The sequence below is a fragment of the Alligator mississippiensis genome, chromosome 3 (genome assembly GCF_030867095.1).
Source record: "Alligator mississippiensis isolate rAllMis1 chromosome 3, rAllMis1, whole genome shotgun sequence".
Lineage (NCBI taxonomy): Eukaryota > Metazoa > Chordata > Crocodylia > Alligatoridae > Alligator > Alligator mississippiensis.
The window spans coordinates 80,869,763-80,885,699 of NC_081826.1; the positions used below are offsets into that span (position 1 = coordinate 80,869,763).

The 15,937-nt window shown below is 42.0% G+C and overlaps 1 protein-coding gene across 3 annotated transcripts in view; it reads left to right on the forward strand.

Moving 5' to 3' along the window:
* GAREM1 (GRB2 associated regulator of MAPK1 subtype 1) overlaps positions 1-15,937 on the forward strand; it is a 143,272-nt gene that overhangs the window by 89,567 nt on the left and 37,768 nt on the right. The gene's annotated exons all lie outside the window — the stretch shown is intronic.

The window sequence follows — 15,937 nt, forward strand, 5'->3', positions numbered from 1 at the left end:
AGCTAATTTAACTTGACTTCATCTGAAATAGGGATTGTTTGTACTACGCTTCTGGGACAGAAGTTTAAAGAAAAATAAAAGGGACGGAGGGGGAATTATGTGGCAGAGAGGCTGTAACTATTAATAGGATCAAATTAAAGAAAATGCGCTAATTATTGGAATTAAATCGGACTTTAAGAGCTTTTGGATTATAGAACACTAGAGAAATGGTGGAAGCTCAGTCAGTTAAGGTATGTTATAACTAGGCTTGTCAGGGTTTGATTTTTATTGGTAAATATCGATAAACGTCATCTTTGCCTCATGCTTGCAGACCGACAGAAAAATATGTCCCTTGTTAATAATCAAAATTTAAAGAAACTGGATGTAAGAATAGGTGACTGTCTGTGATCACTATTGCACTATGGCTCTCTGAAGGCCATATAAAGTTACCAAAGTACCAGATGGATTGTACACTTCTAACCCTTTCACAAGAAGTCACTTGTGGTGCGTTAAATCAGTGAAGTGAGCTCTTATTCAGGGGGGATGTAGCTGGATCAGACAACCTGAAATTTGGGACAGAGGCAGGGTTAAAAGTCAAGAGTTCACCAGGGACATCTATAGGGCGCAGGCACAAAAACTGCAGGATATGGGGTGGGAGATGGCTGGGGCAGCAGCTTGTAAATACGTGATAGTACAGTGCAGCTGGGTCCCCAGCAATACTACGGCTTATGATAAAATTGGTGCAAGGGAATTCGTAATAAGTACTAAATAGCCCTCCAAAAAACACAAGGCAACTCCAGGGTTACCTATTCTTATGCCCCTCTGTGGACAGCTCTGGATGCAGAGCTAGAAACAACAGTGTAATCCCTTTATGTCCTGGGGCTAAATTGCTACAAGAACTGTCTCTAGTCCTTAACAATGCACTGTTTGCTTTTTATTTCTTCTGGTGATAGTAAGTGATCCTTCACTTGTAGCCATGCTTACAAGTGCTTATTGGGAATCAAATGGGTGCTAAAGCCCATAACCTAGCCTTCAGTGCTTCACTTTATGCCAGAGGTATAACTGGTATGCACCAAGCAACCCTAAAGTCTTGGTGATGGTGCTTTCCAATGAGTTCAGTAATATTGTACAAGCCGTAAGGAAAAGGTGATAAGGATTGAAATTTGACACTGTCCATGCATGGACTATGCTTTGTGACTGAGAAGGCATCTGAGGGCTGTTTAATACCATGTCAGGCTCTAACTGGAGAGAGAGAACTGGGAACCTTTTTTCAGAAAACTATTACTGTATCCCTTTAGACAATGCCACTTGTATTTGTCAAAGTAGATGGGGGTTTTTGTGTCATTCTCCAGTAAGAATTAAAATTAGTCTCTTTTCCTAAAAGAACATTCAGCTGATGGAATTTCCATGATTACTTGAAAAGTACTTTTCTACCTACAGTTGCAAAGAAGGACTCATTTCCTTTAACTTAAGGAACAGAACTGAACTATTGCATCCCAACTTTTCAGTCATATACAGCAATACCCAATACTGGCTATTAACTCAATTCTTTTTTTGTTCATGGTTTTCTAAGAACCCCAAATCTGTGTGCTAGTACTGACTGACTTGTGTTGATTAAATTTAATTGCACATGGATCTAGTTAAATACATTTTGTTTTTTTACCAAAAATGCAGTGCTGCGTTCAACCCCAGAAACTGATTTAAGTTTATCTTGCTCTAAAGGGAAATCTTTCATAAGAAATTTAAAGCATATAATTTATGTAGTGTATTTGCAGCTGCTAGTAATATTGGTTGGTGCATATTCTTAAAAACTAGCGTGCAATAACCCATCTCATGATACTGGAGCAGCTGGTGAAGGTTCATGTGCATGCAAAGAGAGAGCTTGGAAAAGGGTAGTAAGAGGTGATTATAAGAATAACCCTGTCAGAGTAAATCACTCCAAAACGTGGCTATCAGCCAGAGGTGCCCGTGAACCAGTATGGAAAACGTTTTTGCTGTTGGTGTAGATATGAGAAAATAATGCAATACCTTTCCCCAAAGTATTATCACTTCTATGGAAAAGACTGTCAAATATTTTCAGAATCAAATGTTAACAGCATGGTCCCAGGGGATGGTATTTTATTGCACCAGTTTTACTTCTCTTTTTCCTTTTTACTTCACAAGTACTGGCAGCATCAGGCCCTTCCTGATCCTTCTAACAGTCTCATTTAGTTCTTGTGATGCGTTAAATCAGGGGTAATGAATATACAACCTGGGTCTGCTGGATATGGCTCTTGGAGCCATGTACTGTGGCCTACCATGCTCCCAGAAGGGACAAGAAATCAAGGGTAAGGTTTACCATAAAAAAAAACTAGGGCACAGAGGCCCATCACAGACCGTGTATTGTCAGCAGAGGTTGAGTCATAGCTCTGTTAACCCCTGTGGCTGCAGCCACCACTGGCCACATTGCCATGTCCAGATTATGATCTGGCCTTGGGGTGGGGGTAAGTTTAAAACTCCTGTATTTAGATAAATACTACCTGGTTGGAAGGTAGCTAGATATAGAAGTGGCCAAATAATGTAAATAACTCACTAAAAGATAGCTTCAGATAGTACTTAGTGGGCATGTCTACACGAGACATTTATTGTGCAGTTGACTAATTAGCTGCGCAGTAAACGTCTTGGTTTCTATATGTGCATCCCTATTAGGGTGCACAAAACTAATAAACTGCAGTGTCTCTTCATGTGCCGCAGTGCACGTATGGACACTGAGCCAGCTGGCTGGGGCACGAGGGTGCTTCAGTGCAGGGCTGCCTGCCAGCTAGCCCCACACTGAAGCACCCTTGTGCCCCAGCCAGCTCTTCTGCAGCACATTGAGCCCAGTCCTAGCAGCCCTGGGCTGGCAGGTTAAGTCCTGGGGCCCCCTGCCAGCCAACGCTGCCCCCATCTGGTTCAACGTGCACATGAAAACCACGTGCCCAGGAGCTTCCCAGGAGCAATAAACTGCAGACCAAGAAGCTCTGCAGTTTATTTATGCCCATTAATGGGATGTGTAGACACGCCCAGCGTGTTTAAGGGTGTCACGAATTTTGCCTATTATACTAGCTCATACAAATCCTGTTTATACTTGGGAAACGTCAGACCAGTTGTATTTTTTTCCTTAAATACGTGTTTTGAATTGTTCCCTTTTAACAAAACAAAACAAAAAAAAGTGAAAAGGAAATCTTAACTCTTGTGCTTTACTAGAGCTTCATTTTCTCTGCCCCGTCTTCTTACCTGTCCCCCCTGTCCCTTCCTGTTCTTTAGTTTGTTTTGCAATGCTCCATAGAATTCATTCCTTTGAACATAAGCTGAAAAGCAGTTTGTAAAAGCAGCTTTCACACACTTTGGGTTAGTTGCTGTAAATCTTACCTACTTTAAGTTGAAAAGATGAAAATAAATTTCATTATTTGCTTTTAGAATGGATAATCCTAGACCAGTATTGTTTTATAATAAACTGGAAAAAACTTTTTTGGCCATTTGGGGGAAAGGGAATTAATAAATGGCTGTCAATGCAGAACACATATCAATCATGCTTCTGGTTCATGGTAGTTCAGAAAAATAGTTTAAAAAAAATCACACTTCAAAAGTAATTCTAATAATCTTGATTATAAAATGTGGTCTTACGTCCTTTGTTCGTAACCACATCATAAACCACTAAGCATTTTCTTTGGAAAAGGCTAGAGGAGTGAAGATGTTTGACCATAAAAAAAGAGAAAGGACTTTAGAAGCTGATTTAATTTCAGATTATTAATTAGAGTTAGGTTTTCCTGCATGTCACAAAAAAAAACCACAAGTGAAGCTATTTTTCAAAAGTTTGCACACCATTATTTAATTTTTACGTTATGATTTATATCAAATGAGTTTGCAAATAGCAAATGGGCCATATGCAGTGTTGGTAACTCTATTAATACAATTTTCCATCCTTCCTTTCATATTTCAGGTAAAGTGAAAAAAACCCTGCACCCTCAATGTTTCCAGTTTCTTGAAAGAAACACTTAAGTTGAAATAATGTAGAAAAGGCCAATAGCATAAGCTAGGCTAAAGCCATAGGCTGTATGTGTGCACAACGAATAAATGATATGAGTTCTAAAACAATAGAATGTTCTGTGCTGCATAGACATTCTTTCAAGCTACCCACCCCAAATCTAGAATCTCTTTAAACATTGATAAAAATGCCTAAACTGTGAATGAAATATTTTTTTTTTGTGTCTGAAATAAATCGCTGTGAGCTACCAAGAACTTCAGCAGCTGACTCGGTCATTGTTTCTGTTTTTGAAAACTCCTCCCGTTGAGTTAATTAAACCTGTTCCTGAACATGAAACAAAAGCACTTCTTATATGAAAGTGCTCTATGTACATTTTCAAAATTGCTGTTCTCTGAATGCACTTTTTCTTTAGCTTTGTTGATTCCATCAAAAGTTCCTGCCAGAAACAGCACTATTTACATAACTGTCCTTGTCAGATGGAATATTTTACTATACACCGTCCTACACTTGCACCACAGCCTATTTTACATGGAACAGAGTCAAAACCTGAAAGGCATAAAAGAATGCTCAATAAGCAAGACTGCAGTGAATGAAGCAAAAGTCATGCTATTGAAACGGAGGTACAGACGTGGGAGTAGCAAAAGCAGGGAGCCCTGTCAGCAAAAGAATAAAAAGCAAAGAACGTGGAGGTTTTATGCCTAAAGAGAGTCTATTTATAGCATAGTACTAACATGTTTGAATGTTGGTAAGTTTGACCCTTGAAAACTTTGTAAACCTTTTGTAAAAATCAAAGCCATTTTTCAGTAAGGAGAAATTAATTATTAAGCTTACCATTTGTTGCTGTTCTTTTTCAAGTTTTTACAAACAGGACTTTCCAATAGTTTAAAAAGTGTGTCTAGGTTCAGCCTGACAGGAAAGGCCACACTAGTTGTATTGAACCTTTATTAAAATGGCTACCAGATCTTAAACCATGTTGTTATCCATGTATTAACTGTTAATATATGCCCTGGGGACTGACAAGTCACTTTTAAATTTAACTGAAGTTTTTGAAGAACTAGTGTTTATCCTGAAGCAAAATCTTAATTTGCACAAAGGCACCATTGCCACAATTCTTGGTATCTCCTCCGTCTTCCAAGGTTGGAGAGATCCATTGTTTGTTGTCAACAAAATGAAATATACAAGTTAGAAGAGGCCTAACACAAACTGAAATACTGTAACAGTAAAACTCCATTGTCTTCAGTGGATGAGGAGTTGAAACTTTTTTTCAGCAGCTAGTTCACTTTCTAAATTCAGATTTTCAATCCAGGAGAAAAATCCCTCTCATTTAAGTTGAGAAAAGCTTTGCTTTTGATTTTTGGTAGAGCCAGAATTGGTTCCATAAAGGTGTTTCATATGTATTTTGTAACAAACTTTATACTAACTTCCCCTAACTAGATAATTAGGTAATGAATCTGGTTTATTTTAAAATCATTTGTAGGTGTCTTTAAACAGGGTGCCACTAGTAAAATCTGATAGAATCCTAGCTGTACCATGTCCGATTGCTCCAGAAACAGCTAGATAGATACAACTCACCATAAGCTTTGTTCAGTATTGTTTTTTATCACAGTTCAAGCAAAGAGTTCTTTACAAAGAATATAAACACACAAATATGGAATTCATGAAGAGGAAGACCTATATAACATTGGCTAAAGCTAGTTGTTGTGTTGACAGGAAGGGTGCCTGATTTCTTCCAGTCCATTTAACCCTGGGCTCATGAGTCTGTTTGTAATTTGTGGATTTGTTGTTGACACATGTTAACCAAGAATTAGGTTGAGATTATCCGGTGACCTAATTAAGTTTTGATCAAACCATAGGAGGCTGTTTTTATGTGGCATTTCAATTTTTAATTTGTCTAATAGTCTTCTCCAAAATATGCAGCAGAAAATCGACTGCTGGAGTAAAGATGTGAAAATTAATGTTAGATTTTATTATGGCTGAAATCCCTATAAAACATCCTTTTGGTATTTGATATATTTATTCTTCACTCAGCGTGATTAGCTTTCAAATTGTTCAGTTTCTGGGTCCAGATAAGATTTTTGTCAAAGGGTTTGTCTGCACACCTGTCCCAAAGTATGATTGCAATGTCTGTAGATGCACCTGAGTTAGCTTCTTACATAGTGTGTAGGTTTTAAGCTTTGCAGGTTAGTGCTCAAAATCAAACAGAAATAATATCCTTGGCTCAGTAGGAAATACTGACATTTCAGAAAGCTTTGTGTTTGTCTTCCTTCCACTCTTGGCCCAGCTCTTATAATAGGCAGCATATTTTGAGAGAGGTTCCTGCCAGATGAGATGCAAATTGGCAGTGCTCACAGGAAAGAGACATCGTGTAGTTTTTACCCAGAATTCATGTTGCCTCTGGAGTATATCAGGAGATCATAGGCCTCTACTACTCTATCCCCTCTCTTTTTCTATAATACTGTTACATGTTGAATGGGTGGGTTAACAAGTATTCTCATTTCTGCTGAGAAGTGGTGGGAAGAGGCATCCTAGATAAGCTTTTGCTGTCTGACAACTGCTATTATAACACATTCTGTTCAGCCTTGCTTGGTGCAAGCTTCTAAGTTGTTTGTTGCACTTTCATGAACATGGTTTTGCCATGACAGTGTTAGTTATTAGCTTGAGTAATACATTTGTAATCTTACCGCTCACAGGTAGCTAGGAAGTCAAGTACTAAAATTGATTCAACTTATTTCTGCCCATTGTTATAATACTTTATCTGATCTTAAAGCACACCAAAATCAGCTAATAGTTTAATTCCTTTAAGTAATGCAAAGGAGAGGCATGGCGTAGCCCTTAATAAATTACAATGATGTTGCCACAGAAGATGGTTTAAACCTAGCTAGTGTCATGTGCTACTGACATGTACTGCAGTCTTTTAACATCTGTAAAACCTAACACTTGTTTATTGTGGTTACCTAGTAGTTGTGGTGATAACCTATAAAATAAGGGTTGGAGGTTATGTTTGTTTTCCCTGTCTATCCTTCTAAGTCATTTGTAACTTGATATACCCTCATATCCTGTGCCCTTCAGTTAAACATAGGTTAAATGTGATTACCCTACGATTGGCTCAGTAACTGTGGTGGTGGTGTGATGCTGACAGGGAAAAAAAGAAAAGAAAAATAATTTACTTGCAGATTAGCATAGGTAAAGAGTTAAGATTGTCTAGATTATTACTTTATATTTTATGCTTGCTTGGCATTTTCACCATCTGCTGTCTCTGGTATAAAATAGCTTCAATCTATGAACTAAATAAGCTATGACTTCCACCCTGCTGAGACAAATCTACATCCAGCATCAATAGGCGGTGCATGCGTATTTTGACAAAAATGTATATGCTGCCTTATCCTAGCAACCTAAGAAGAATACAGACATATACATTCAAACTGGATCTTCACAGCATCACAGTTTTCTGTGCCTCTAGCCAGTTGCCCTTTGCTCTTCGCTGTCCTCTTTTCTGAGTTTTAAAGTTCATTATTTTAATCAGACCTGCATCTTGTCTGTTTCTTTAACTGTGACTCGCATCCAACTCAGTCAGACTCTCCTCAACATACGCTGTAGTAGCTGGAGGAAATGGAAATCCTATGAGGACTGTTAACAAAAAATCTTTCCCAAAATGGTGGAATTTATCAAGTACGTTTAAGCCATGGCTATAGTTCTGCTAAATACTAAGCCCACTGTCAACACTCAACAAATGTGAAATATAAACGTCTGCTGCTTTCTTGCTCTCCCAATGTATTTTGTTTATTTGTTGGAAGCACTGGGTCTTGCAAGTGGTATTATACACCCACATGGAGATGTTGCTAAATAACAAAAGCTGCTAAAAGATAATATATGGTTTTTCTTCCTCACAGAAAGGTTTGAAAAGTGACAACTGAATAGCTGTTTCAGCTGCCTTTTAACCTTAACCATGCTTTTTTTTTTTTTTTAATAGAACGGCCCATGCCTAAATTTTTAATTTAACTGATTCCACATCTGCTTCTGTGCTTGTGTGTGATCTCTCTGAATTGCTTATTTATAGCAATAGATCAGGACTCCATTCTGTTAAATGGTGTAAAAACACGGAACAAAAACTGCCCAAGTAATCTTGGTTTCTTTGGTTGGTTGGTTTTCTGGTTCTTTAAAAAAAAAAAAAAAAAAAAAATCTTTGTGTTCAGAAAGTTTTCAATAGTAATAATAGTAAAGCAGTCATCCTTTCATCTTGTGGTTCATCTCTGATGGCTGATAAACTCAATTTTTGTTTGGAACATATGGTTACATCCTAGATGGAAGTGTAGTGGATGTTGAAACTTTCACTGTAGGGCTAGAGACAGACACTACACACAAACTGGCTTAAGTGATTTATAAACTGGTTTAAACCTGTAACAGAACAGATGTTTGTGCACATGAACCAGTTTGAAGATGGCTGAAACCAGTTTGAGAGAAACCTGGTTGAATGCAGTATCAGACTTAACTGATTTGACTCCATCCTGGTTTAAGTCAAGTCAGACACCCTCGGTATCCCAGATGCTTTGCAACTCTGGGAGGGGCTCTGCTCCAGTCCAGCAGAGCTGGGCCCTCCCCTCTGCTCCCTGGCTGCAGCTCCAGCAGAGACTGCAGGCATCTGCCTGGCTTCCTCCTGCTCGCCCCCCCCCCCCCCCCCCCCGCTAAGCAGAATACCCTCTGCCTTGCACAGACCTTCTCAACATTAGCTAACAGACCACATGCTGGCTACGGTCCGTGCTGTGGGAGATGGGACAAAGGCAGAGTCAACAAGTAGCTGGTAATGTCCCTTTGTTGTTTTCTGAATGGGGTGATAAACAGTGTTTATCACCCCTAACTCGGTGTTATCAGTTCTCTGCTGGGCTGCTTAGGAGGGGGGAAACCCCTTCTTAACCAGAGTGTCTTGCCAGGGCCTGGCCATGCCCCCATCAGCTCAGCAGTGTAAAAGGGAAGGGAGGGCTGCTCTAGCATCCCCTGGCTTCTAATTTGAGCCACTGCAAGCATGTACTTGAATTTCCTCAGTCAGAGCGGGTGTCTGTGCGGTTACAAACCGGTTTAGCGTAGCCATGTTAGACTAGCCTGCAAAGATTGAATTAGTTCAGGCTCAGACTTTTTGAATGTCTGTCCCTAGCCTAGATGCATATGCAGATCATGCATATCTACATTTGTTGGCTTTCAAAGTGAGCTGGGCCATCGTGGAACATATTTGTACCATGTGTTGTGTTCATGGGTTTGTGTCCCCCTCCCTTCCCTCCCCCCCCTCTACCTTGAACATGAATATTGCATTGATTCAGAGTTATTTTAAACATTAACATTTATGCTATTATTTAATATTTAATAATATTAATATCTATGTTGTATTGATCCAGGCTTGCGGAACAGTAACAGTGGAAAGTACTGTAAGTACTGTGATTTAAAAAAAAAATGAAATCAATAGACTCATTGCACCCTAATCTCATGTTTGGGTCTTCTTTCAGAATTGTACAAGAAACATCAGAATTTTATATAGAAAAATCCTTCTACAAGAGAGTTATGAAATCCACTCTAAGTGGGAAAGGTTCTTTTTTTTTATGTCCATTATCATTCTATTTTAGTCAGAGGTCCACTGATTTGTTATCCTAATGCCTACACGTTAGGTGCTTTCCAAAGGAAGGTTTTTTCCATTGTTTTATAGTTCCATGCTTATCTCTCTGATAACTAATATATATGTTTCTGTTACAAGCACATTCACACAGAATTATATCCTAAGAATATATACTGCCTATGTCTTTTTCTTCTCTGAAAAACCATGCTGTATGTGAAATATGCAACGTATCACAAATGCTATGGCTTGCTAAGAAACACTTCGTTAGCTTTCAATATTGGTTTGTGCTAATATGAAACATTGAGTTGTATGAGACCATACATGTCTCTTTTGAAAGCAAATAGCTGATTACAATTAGCACAAGATTTACTGAGATTTAGTTTAGGCATCCTTTCATTTTGTAAAGTGGCCTGATTTACCAGATCATAAGGGTAGTAATATTTTACTTCACCTGAAAAAGGTTAAATCAAAGGTGGGGAAAAATATGGCCTGTGGGCTGGATCTGGGTCACTTGGCTTTGCCTAGTCCAGGTGCAGGGGGCAGCCCGGACCATGGCATGTATGGCTGGTGCCATTGCCCCAGCCATGGGGTGGGGGTGGTGTGCCAGCCAGACTCAGCTTTCCAGCAGCTCCCATGATGGCATCTCACTGTATTCAGCTGCCACTGCTAGCATCACCACCGTTGCTGGACCTGGCCCCACTGCCTGGCTTTGACCCATCCACCTCACACCCATTGCTGGGGGCACCAAGCAGAGCGAACAGGCAAGTCGTGTCTCCATGGAGGTTGTCCCGGGACCCCTGTGGATAGGGTGTGCTTGGCTGGGTAGATGGGGTAGGGTCCATGGGTGGGTGGAGAGTGGCGTCTGGGAACAAGATGGGCAGGGGCTGGGATCATGGGGTGGTGACTGTGGGGCCAGGGCCCAGGGCAGAGTCGCAATCCAGTCCCCAGATACTCTTGCAACAAGTACTGATTCCATGGGCAAGAAAGTGCAGGGAATGGATTGTGGCTCTGCTGTGGGCCCCATGATATCACCACCCTCTAATTCCAGCTCTGCCCACTGATTTCATTCCCAGATGCTGCTCCCCACCTGCCTGTGGCCCCATCCCATCCACCTGGCTGACCACACCCTGCCCACGGGGGTCCTGGGCTGGTCTCCATGGAAACCTTGCCCACCTGCTTGGGTGCAGTGTGGACAGACCCAGGCATGAACAACACATGCCCCCAGTGGCTGGGGGGACACAGCTGCACTGGGAACAGTGGGACTGCAGCGGCAGGGAGCTCCTACAGATGCCGCTGGCACTGTCGGCTGCGGGGGGGGGGGGTGAGCACTGACTGGTGATCAGCCACTACCTGCAGCTGGCGGTGGCAGGCAGGGATTGCTGACTGCCTGCAGATGCCCCTGGCAGTGGCTGCCTGCAGGCGCTGCCGACAGTGTTGGTGGTGCCTTTTTGCAGGGGGTGCACCGCCATGCTCAGGATGCACGTGAACCCGCGTGCACCCCCTGTCCATCGCCCCTGGGCACAAGGCTGGCTAGGATCAATTGCCCCCCTGCCCACTGTGCTAAGTCACCATGTTCCCCCCACCTCCCCCCATCCCACAGCAGCTCACAAAATCTCCATAAGTGATCCTCCAGCCCAAATAATTGCCCACCCCTGGGTAGAGTTTTGTGTTCATGTAATTTTAACTGCTGCATTTCAGCATAGCTATCTGGAACCTGCCACTTTTTTTTGCTTGACAGCCTAAGAGGAAATTGAGTTTCAAATGGCTGTCTAGAGGAAATCATAGGATGCGTGGTATTAAAAAGCTCCCCAAAGGAGAGGCACTTTAAGGCCTAACGCTGCCAGCCTTCCCTGCATGGAACTCATTTCCTCCCATTGACTTCCCAGCAGTAATAAATATTGCTGTCCCTCAATTTCATAGTGATTTGTGATCTCTCCACTTAGTCCAGCCAATTCCTAAGGGTTGATGCAGACCAGTAATTAAGATACAGATAAATCCCACCTTGATTGAGCCAGAACTTTACATTTCAACATCTTACATTACAAAAAAAACAATGAATTAAATTCAGAAAAAGTGCAAGTGCTGAGAAGCAGCTGAAAGCTTTGGGGATCTCATTTCCTCCATTTAATTTTGTGGTAAACTCCAGCTAACTTTATGCATCCTACAGACCTGACCAGGTGCGATGTTTGGGGCGTTGGCAGGGGAATCCAATTTTTGTCCAAGGAGTTTAGAGTATTTACCCCATATATAGGAAACTAGAATCCTAGGCTGCCCTCACCTGTAGGGCATTTGAGCTTAGACTTCCAGTTTCCAGGAAAATGCCCTAACTGCCAGCTTGGTGAAGACAGTGTACACCTGTAGACTGTACACCTCTCCTGCCTGCTTAGCAGCCCAGCCTGACCAACTGGAACTAGAGGGCAAGCAAGAGCGAGCCTGGTTCTATATAACCTGTTTTATGGCCTCCCCTGGGAAGTACAATAAACTGGACTGTGTTAAGTATGGTTTAAAAACGGGGACTATGGATTATTTTCCCATTACATGGACTAGCTTTTGTAACCCCTCTATTCCTGTGGGTTTACTACTGGTTTGTTTTTTCTCTTCTAGTGCTACCCCTCTCCTCCCATTCTCTCTGTTCTTGCCACCCCCCCCCCTTTTTGTTTTCTAATTTCTCTCTCCTTCTACTCTTGTTTTCTACATGTCCTTTCACAGCATCTGATGAAGTGAACTTGGGTTCATGAAAACTTAGGCTCCCTATATGCATCTTATTTAGTTAGTTTATAAAGCTGCAGATCTATGTTGCTTTTTAACCTTATGTAAAATGCATAATCTACTTGAAAAAGGAAACAAAAACATCCCCCAAAAGTGCTCTAAGAGGCTGTCTTGCTTCCTCCCAACGCTGTGTAGGCATTTTATGTTAGGTGGTCACTGTTTCAAAATAAGAATAACTCTGGCAGGATTAGAACCTAGGACACTTCCTCCCCTCTCTGCCCTTGCAACTCCCGCCCTCTGCCTTTGTGGGAGTGTCTATGTAGAGGCTGTGAAAGCAAGCTTCCTTTTTGCTTGTTCTCCATGGGTGCCTATACACAAGCTCCAACATGTTCTAGTTAAAATACTCTAGCATCTCCATAATGTCACAGGTATAAGCCTCTGCAGGTTTAAAAATGACTGCTGGGGCACTTTAACTAAACCTTGTTGAATGGGCTTTAGTGAAAGCGTCCTGAGGCCATTTTTAAATGCTCAGGGCCTTAATACACATGACACAGCTATGTTTTAATTAGAGCAGTTCTCTGGGAACTACTCTAAGTAAAACACTTCCCACTCCCACCCCTGAGTATATGTTTAGGTACTCCATGTGACCAGAGATGAAGATTAAGGTCACAAGCACCCACTGCTTTTTTGGATATATAACTTATGGCATCTATAACCTGACTTTTTTCCAAACTATTTAACATTCTAGCTGCATTTTATGTGCAAGTGTACCTGCCTTGGAGTTCAGTTGCAACTGTGAGTGCTCAGCAAGTGTAAAAATCAGCCTCTATGGTCTCAACAAAGATCCCCAGAAAATGAGGAATGCACAAGTAGTGAGACCTGTGAAAAGTTTGATTTAAGTGACTTGCCCAGAAAGTCAGAAGCAGACAGAAAATCTAGTTCTCCAAAGTCACCTTCAGCTGTCTAGACCATGAGGCCATCCTTTCTCTTCCTGAAGTTCCCTACACCATTTATTAGACGCTTCCTAACTTAAACAGCAAAGCAGGAATTCTACAGGATGTGTCATCATGCATAAACAGTCTCCCTGCTCTCGACCAGGCCTGACCTGGTATACCGCAATTGGAGCTTCGATTTGTCCCCCACTGGGTAGAGGCAGAAGTTACACACAAACCAGTTTAAATGATCAGAAATGGGTTTAAACCTGTAATGGAACGTAAGTTTAGTCCACATAAACCACTTACAAAATGGCTGAAACCAGTTTAAGATAAACCTGGTTGGATGTACTATCAGACTTAACAGATTTAGGTCAAACCAGTTTATGGAACTTTTGTCCCAGACCCCTTCCTGGTTGAAGTTAACTCATAATCCCCTAGCATCCCAGGATGCTTTGCAGCCCTGGGCTGGGCTGTCTGCTCCAGTGGAGCAATGCTGGCCCCACCCCTTTGCTCCCTTGCTGGAGCACTATCACTGCTCCAGCTGGCTGAGAAGGGGGTGGAGGTGGGAAGCGTGGCTCTAAACCCCTAGCAAGGGCAAAGCAGCCCCTCAGTCTTTTCCTCTGCTCTATGCTTGAGCAGAAGGGTGAGGGGCATGGTCAGACACCAACACGCTGAGGCAGAGGTGGGGGGAAGCAGGTTTAAACCCACCTGCCCCCTGCCTGCATGGGAACCTAGCTGGGATTTGCCTGGAAAGAGCAAAGCAACCCCTGCCTGGGTTTTCCCCTGCTCCCCACTCAGAGGGGTGGGGGTTGTAGCCTTACACCTACCAGGCTGGCATGTTGAGCTAGAGGGAGGGAGGCGGTTTAAAACCTGTGTTCCCCCCCCTGCAGGGGACCCCAGTCAGGGCCTGCCTGGCTGGTGTCTGGTCATACCCCTGACCCCTCTGCTTGAGCAGGGAGCAGAGGAAAAGCCAGACGGGCTGCTTTGTTCCTCCCAGGTAGATCCCTCCCCCCCCCCAGGCAGACCAGGGCTGGAGTCTCATGCCGGGGGTGCGGGGGAGAGAGCGTTAAGCCCCACTTCCCCTGGCTTCAGCATGCTGGCCCCATGGCTGGGGCCTGGCCACGTGCCCTCCACTTCTGTAGGGAAGAAAAAAAAACCTTGCAAGGCTTCTCTTCTCTCTTCCCTTTGGCAGTGGCACAGAGGTGTGCTCTAGCCAGCGCCCCCCCCTCGACTTCTGGCCTGGGCCACTGCAGGTATGGCTGCATTTCCGGAATCAGAAGTGAATGTCTGTTTACTTGCTTATTGGTTTAATCTGCGCAGCTCAGACTAACCTACAAAAATTGAACTGATTTAGCCTCTGGCTATTTGACTGTCTGTACTTAGCCACAGAGGCCCAGGCTGAAACAGACTGGGTATGGACACCTTTGAAGAATTTGCTTCTAAAACTCTTACAAGTATGCACAAACTTCAATTTGTAAAGGCTTGTATGTTTCCATCAATGGTGGACATTCATGATAACAGCCAAATGCCCATTCTTAAGATAGAGGCCTTATTCTTGCCAAATTTCAAGCTTTTGCTCAAGTCTGGAGCCATAGGGAGCTAACACTTCTTAAAGAATAGGTTTCCAGAATTTTTTTAAAGGAGGCTAGATTATTTATTTTGTCAGGCTTCATTTTTTTTTCAGAGGCATCTGGATAAATTCTGGCTGAAACTTCCCTAAACAAAAAATGGTTGAAGGCATATACCTCATTTGGAAATTCTGGTTGAAATGATTAACATGGGGCAAAGCTTTACTAGCAACTGAAAACAAGTCCTTATGGGAAGTGTCAGGAAACCCTAATTATAAGGCTGTATTATCATCGTCTATAATACTTCAAAATTACCATGAAACCCAGACAGGAAAGACAAGCTCTCCTGTCTCTAGAATCCACCCAAGTATCCTTAAATACTGTTGTTCTGACCTTTTAAAAAAGAACAAAAACCAACAAACAAAAAACCCTGTCTCTGCTTGATAGTGAGCTGCTGCAAACTGAAGGAGCACTAGGGCTGTTCTCCATTTGCTAGGAAATGGGGCAGCAGGGAACAGGATTGACAGGATTCCATTGATCTGCAACTCACTTCCAACCTGAAATAGTCCAAGTTGAGGATCTTCAGAACACAGTTTAAATGATCCTCGTCTTGATAGGGTGTTTGGAGGAGGCAGATAATATGCTTCCTGAATGGTGAAAACTTAGGAAGGAGTTTTTGTACAAGACTGTTTAAGTTTCCATCTGATTTTTTAATGGTGCTGAGATCTAGCTCTATTGTTAATGGTAGGTTGGAATCTTGAGTTAGGTGTCCTTTTTTGTTAAATATTTAAAATGTAAGTTAACCAGTTTTATTCAAGTCTTTTGAGTAGTTGCTTAAAACAAATTCTGCTGTGTTTTGTTGGGAACATCTCCTAGGTTAGTATTCTCAGTATTTTTCAAAGATGGGAAGATCTCTGTAATGATTTAAGTGTGTTTGAACTAAAATACTGGCAGTAGTTGTAATTTCTGCTTCAGCTTTAGTTAGTTTTTCATCCTTAGTCGTCTTTAGTTACTTACTTCATAGCAAACATTTACTCTGAAAGCACATTCATATTGCACAAAAGGAAAGTAGTATATTAAAAGCCTGGCTATCCAGGCCAGTGTTTGCATTCTTTCCAGAGTCATGGATGTCTCATAG